At 36.0% G+C, this 6,323-nt stretch overlaps 1 long non-coding RNA gene across 1 annotated transcript; it reads left to right on the plus strand.

Moving 5' to 3' along the window:
• Positions 1-2,631: 2,631 nt before the first annotated feature.
• On the plus strand, positions 2,632-4,255 carry LOC126924753 (uncharacterized). Its single transcript, XR_007713643.1, has 3 exons — positions 2,632-2,961; positions 3,467-3,537; positions 3,830-4,255. It is a non-coding gene; the product is annotated as an uncharacterized LOC126924753 (long non-coding RNA).
• The last annotated feature ends 2,068 nt before the right edge of the window (positions 4,256-6,323 follow it).

Below are 6,323 nucleotides of genomic sequence, written 5' to 3' on the forward strand. Positions count from 1 at the left end.
ATTATGTATTGAGTTATTTCACTTTTGCTTTCAATGCCTCGATTAAAATCTCACTTTATGACGATATTGTATTATAGATTAACAACTGCAGTACTTAGTTGGCAATTTTATTGCGAATTGCACCAAGTGAACATACAGCTAACTATATATTGAAGCTACATACACGTGACATACTGTTAGCGAAAAAACAAACGATAGCAATCGTTTCTATAAGTTTCGATATTGAGTTTATGCAATTGCTAACGTTATTGCTAACATGGATAATATGAATCAACTTTTACATTTTATACGGAACCAGAGATCTTCTTATATTTATAAACCGGAGTGTACATAACGCTAGTAGCAAACGTATTAAGCCTACAAGCTGTACGAATTTGAGCAGGAATCCACGCGTCGTAATATAAAGTGTATAAATGTTCCTTAATTTTTCTGCAACCACCGGGGCTGTAGCTTTTTCACGGTCCGCTAGATGAAGCTGTTAGGAGCACGTCTGTGTGCACCCCGCCAGACTTATACAGTCGATGACAAAACTAAATGTCAGGTAGTGGAAATTGGTATCAATGAAGTTTCATTAAATATATACGTAAGTTTTACACAAAAATGTAAATATTAATTTCATATAATACATACAATACATAAAATAAATAAAATTTAAGTACATGACACTCCTGCTAGTTTCTTTTAAACAATTCATCGTCAATGATAGTTATATTCTTCTATTACGTACACTTATTTTTATCCTCAATTGTATATTCCTGTCCATTAGTCATGGGGCACTTGTCTCTAAGCAAAGTGATTGTTAAAACTTAAGTACGCTTGACATTATGCAATTTCAATATTTAACGTAAATGCTAACTTTATTTCATAATAGTTACTTTATAGTATAAAACCGTATCTTAATTCGATAGAACACGGAAAGGCTTCACAACTCCAAAATTTTATACGAACTTCTTGGGTGACAAATATTTTATACATTTGACATTCATATGATAGGTGTCCACTGGCTCCACTACGATTTTTCGTGAACGTGAGTAGCAGTTCACGTTTAAATGAGTGAGTTAAACAAGCAACAGTTCATTTAATCGGGCACTGACTAAAATCTGCTTCAAATATATGGAGCTTGCGTAAACAGAGTTCTACTGTAACTTATGAATGAACAAAGTGAATCTAGGAAGTCGTACCTACATTCTGACAATTATTTAGTTACAAATCTACGAAATAAATCGGCGTACGGTGATTTATGGACAAGAGTGTACATGTGTTTGGCAACACGTCGCTCCCAAACGCGAGCACATTATAATAACCGTGTAGCCACAAAGGCGACAACTTACTCACAGATTAGAAGAAGAAAAGTAGTACTTGAGCGGACTCTTGAGGCGTGCCGGTCTTTACGGTGGCGTGTTTAAGTCGGCCGCACATATTTAAAGAGCGGCCGGTAAACTTCGCGAAAAGGAGAGCCGTGTGAAAGCACGCGAGGCTCTTTTTTTCCTCACTCGTGCTCTCCCCTTTCCCTGGCCACGCCAATTCACGTCCAATTAAACGTAAAAACGATCCGACACCGTTGAATGCTTTCTAAAAAAGGAACAATCACGCTCCGGATTAAGCCTTCGTCACGAGTGTCGTAAGTATTTTTTGCAAAGACGATAAGCTGATTGTTCAATGAGTCGAGTGTCCCATGCGTTTTATATGGTCGGTGTTTGGAATGAAATTTTGGTTTATTATTCATGACTTGGAATGCCTCAATTGTAGGTATTTTGTATGTTGATTAAATTACTATTATGTACATTCTTTATTATTAAAGAATGAAAATTAAATACGGATCTCTTCCGCTTAATATTACAGTCCTCTTGCACAATTTAACTGTGCGATATTAGTAACGAAATTGTATAGATCAAAAGTACTCTTTTATAATCGGTAGAAGCTGACAACAAAAGGAGCAATTTTAGCTACGATTCACTATGTCTTGTCAATTCACTAGAATCTTCGTCACTTTTATCCTTAAAAACAAGTCACCATGTTACTAACTTGAAACCTGCAGCCACGTGCAGAAGTTAGGACCAGTAAATCCTATAACCAGGAAGCCTCGCGTTTCTTCCAATCATCATTTACACTCATCTTCTAAAAATGTCACAAAAAATTCACCAAATGGCGTTGGACAAAGAATAATAACATAAGAGAGGAAACTTGTTGTTAATATGCTGCGTTTTACAATAAAAACATCGCTCAAGAATTTTCAATTTTTCAACATACGAAATACAAAACATGTCGCCAACGGAAGAAATGCAACTTAAGTAGAATTTTGCCTACTAAATATCACAACGAGCGCTATACTTTAGATATTTTGTATATTTTAATATTTTGTACACATTTTAAATTTTCTAAATTTTCAATGAAATATCGTGAACCAACATGGAAATAAATAAGCTGACACATATGAAAAAGAAAGACACAAAAAAGTAGAATTACATAACAAAATAAGTCGTGCCCGACAAGAACTGTACGATTAAAAAACGAGGTCAAAAAGACATCCAGCAAAACAATTTATCGCGGTACAAATTCACGTTAGGAGATAACGGAACATACTCTTGACCCGATTAGTGTCGTCTCAACGAGTGGGAAACTGGTTATTTAATCATCGTTCTCTAATCGTAATCTCTCAGAGTGATCGTAGCTTTTGTATGGTTTACACCGCTCGTGAACGCTATACTACGTGTTGTTACGCTTTGTTTTATTTCAATTCACAATGCTGAAAAGTTATAGAGGTGTGATCCTATAGTCTCGCGGGTGTCATAGCGAAGCGTTGTTGTGTTTGTCATCGACGTGTTAGGGAGGAAAACGCTTCCTGGTAATAAATCGTCGAATAATTGTTCAGCAACGCGGTTTTGTACACCAACTGGAATTCATCAATAGCGGTGGTCTAGTCGTCGATCTGGTTTTTCACGCTATAGGCTATTTCATAAGGTGCAGATCTTGAATCTTAAATTTTTTATTTAAAAAGTACGATTTTCATTGAGTTGATTGAAAAATTCGTGTCGTTTAGTTTATTCGCTATAAATTGATCTTCTTAAATTTTGCTACGAATTTGCCGAACGATCTAATGCTCGTTGCTTGGTTTTTTAAAAATGGAGAAACATTGAGTACTATTAGATTGTAGATTTTTATACACTTATGAAAAATTTAAAAATAACAGATGCATAGAATGTACACAATATATAGAAATAGATACAATTTCCAAAGTAATTGTGTTGGATTGAATAATAAATTCGTTCGTCTTTCACTAACACATACATGAATTTCGGAGAACGTAAAAATGCACGTATCACGTTAATCTGTCGGAAATAATCCATAATTATAGGTAGTTAGATAACTAATAATCGTTAAATAACAATAATTATGAATAATTACGATCGTTGATGTTTCTCATTGATATGTTTCCATTCTATGTAACGTTCTGTTAATGTTGCAGTACAGGCTGTTTCAGAAGAGGCGAACATAAAATTTGAAGCTAAGTTCAGTATACAGAGATTGGACAGACAGGTAAGTTTGTGATCTGTGAAAACACTTTGAAACTTTCAATTTTATTTTTAACTTTGGAATTTGGTTAATCACGAATCGAAAATAAATTAAATTTGTATATCAAAAAGAATCAAGCATTGTTCATTTCATACTGAAAGAAGATTCCTGATTGAGAAGTTAAAGTAACGTTTAAACTCCTCCTTATTATACAAGTTGTTCCATAAATAAAAATAAGGAAAACTAAGGAAATAATATCGTAGTATTTTCATCCTACTTTTTTTCTTCTTTCATGTTAATTTACTTCCACTTCAAGATCCGAGAAGATACCACAAGAAAGATGTTGCGATTCTTTCTTTTTTCTCTTGCTATCTTCATGCTTGTTGCACTGACGCATCTCTCTCAGGGAGAGACGACAACGGAGCTGCCCTTCCTCATGCAAAGAATCAAGAAAAACATCAAAACGCAAATGAAAATCCAGATCGATACAGGGAATTCGGGATTTAAAACCATTTCTAATCCACCCACAGGCGCAGCTACAAAGATGCGTACTACAACTATGGAACCACAACCGCTTAATGCTTTGCAAAGCTTCATTGAAGCACCCAACAGATGTCAACCCGGTTCTGACTTCATACGTGGAAGCTGTCGCATAAGAATTAATTGAAATGAAACATGTAAAATCGAGATTTGGAAATCTCCTATATATATCATACAATATATTCATAAGAAATTCTAATAATTTATTTTCTTTAGGACCTTTACCAGGAATAGAATAAAATATAGTAGGGTCGAGATTTTAGAACGCCCTATACATCGTGTTTTGTGGATCGCTCTATACATTCTACCAATTCTGTTCTTTCGTCTCGATTAAAATAAAATATGTGAGATCGATGAAAGTCGATATACAATTATATACATACCTCCATCTCTATTTTGAAACATCTTGTACGTACAAAAGATCGAGCACAGCATCGCGTTCGATTATTTCAAGGGAGATTGAAGAGGAGATCGGATACTAAATGCGACATAATTATCGAACACTTGTCTCACGCGAGTTTCATGAAACTTAACAAGAATGTGCGACGAATGAAACGCGAAGGGGCAAGGCGGAAATATCGGATGGTAGATTCCACGGAAGTAAGTTTACGAGGACCGATGAATCTTGCGTGAAATGAAATGTGAAAAACTTATCGAATAAAGGTTCCGTGTAATTTTACGAGGACCAAGGAATCTTCCGCCAAATGAAATGTGAAATGATCTCTGAATGAAACCGTTCTACTCGAATAAGGCTTGATCTACGGAACATCAAACGATCCGGACCGAACGTTTGCGATCGGATAAAATTTAAGATAAAATTCAATTCGGAATTTCGAATTTGATTTATAAAATTACATTCGTTATGCAACTGATTCTTATAAAATACACTAAATTTAATAATTCCCGAAATTCATTATTCAATAAATTACCAAGCACGAAAGCTCAGTTACGCTAAAATATCTGTAAACACATGTAGATCCATAATTTCATAATTCTGTGTCTAGGAATATACCACTTAATCAATCCATTACCGGTTGCACTCAGGTAAACAAATTCAATTTCATAGGGTCTCATGTTAGTCACCAAGCGTGGAGCGTGATATCTGATCGCGATAAGGATCAAGGTTTCTTGGCAAACGCTTTCAAAGCACGAAAGAAACTGGCCGAAATTCCCGCGTTTCACTAACAGCACCCCACGCGCGACACTTATCGTAATTACTCATTAACTGCTCCCGTTCTCAGTTGATTATCAATTACGATCGTTGTAAACTGATTCATGCTTGTTTCGCGTGACGCACGTACTAAAACCTGTTACAAGCTGTGAATTAAAACTCTCTGCGTAAATGTCCGCTAACGGGTATAGATACACGGCGTACTCGAACACAGACAGTTATATATAGTGGTTGTAGAAAACATTTTAAACATTTTGGAATTTTCCTAGTTTCTACATAAAGTTTTGGGAACAAGTTCTATATATGTGAAGAGAAACGCAAACTTTAGCCCGGGGTCTGTTACGAGAACGGGCTTAGTAGCGCGAAAATGTTCAGGAGTAGAAGGATATGGCGTCGATCAATTAACAACGCAAGGGGTGCATCATTGTAATGATTTCATTACCGCTGTACCAGTGTATAGTTCTCACAGATCAACAAAAAGATATTTAAATAGTCAATTATCTATTAAATTAATAAATCTCAATATTCAACGGGACCATACTTCGAGATTACTTTTTGACTGAACATATGAATGTTTTTTTGATTTCTCTATTATTCATGAAAGGTGAGCACAAGTACTGGAATACTTTTGTGAATAATTATATACATGAACACATTTACAACATGCTAGTGTACAGTAAGTTAAATGGTAAATGAAAAGAAAGCCGAATTTGCATGATCGCTAATTGTGAATGTGGAAGCTTTGGCGACGAGTTCAGCGTGCCCCTTCAACCTTTCTCTTACCGCTTGTGTTCGCGTATTCCAGTCAGCCAGATTTTGTACTCATTGTCAGAAGTAAAGACCCCTCGACACTTGTTGCTCGCCATCGACATTTGTCTGCGCGCCCCACCGTTATATACGCGTGTGCATTTCGCTTTCGTGGTTGCATTCTTTGTCAAGTTACACGTGTAGACACGAACTACGTTCGTATACATGCACACATAGAAGAGGAGATGTATACATCGTTACGACGACTTCATAATGCCTGCGACCGGTATTGCGTTTCCCCTTACTTTCTCCGTGCTCACAACGAATGCAAGGTTATGTATCCATTGCTGTC

This window comes from Bombus affinis, chromosome 15, assembly GCF_024516045.1.
Source record: "Bombus affinis isolate iyBomAffi1 chromosome 15, iyBomAffi1.2, whole genome shotgun sequence".
Taxonomy (NCBI): Eukaryota; Metazoa; Arthropoda; class Insecta; order Hymenoptera; family Apidae; genus Bombus; species Bombus affinis.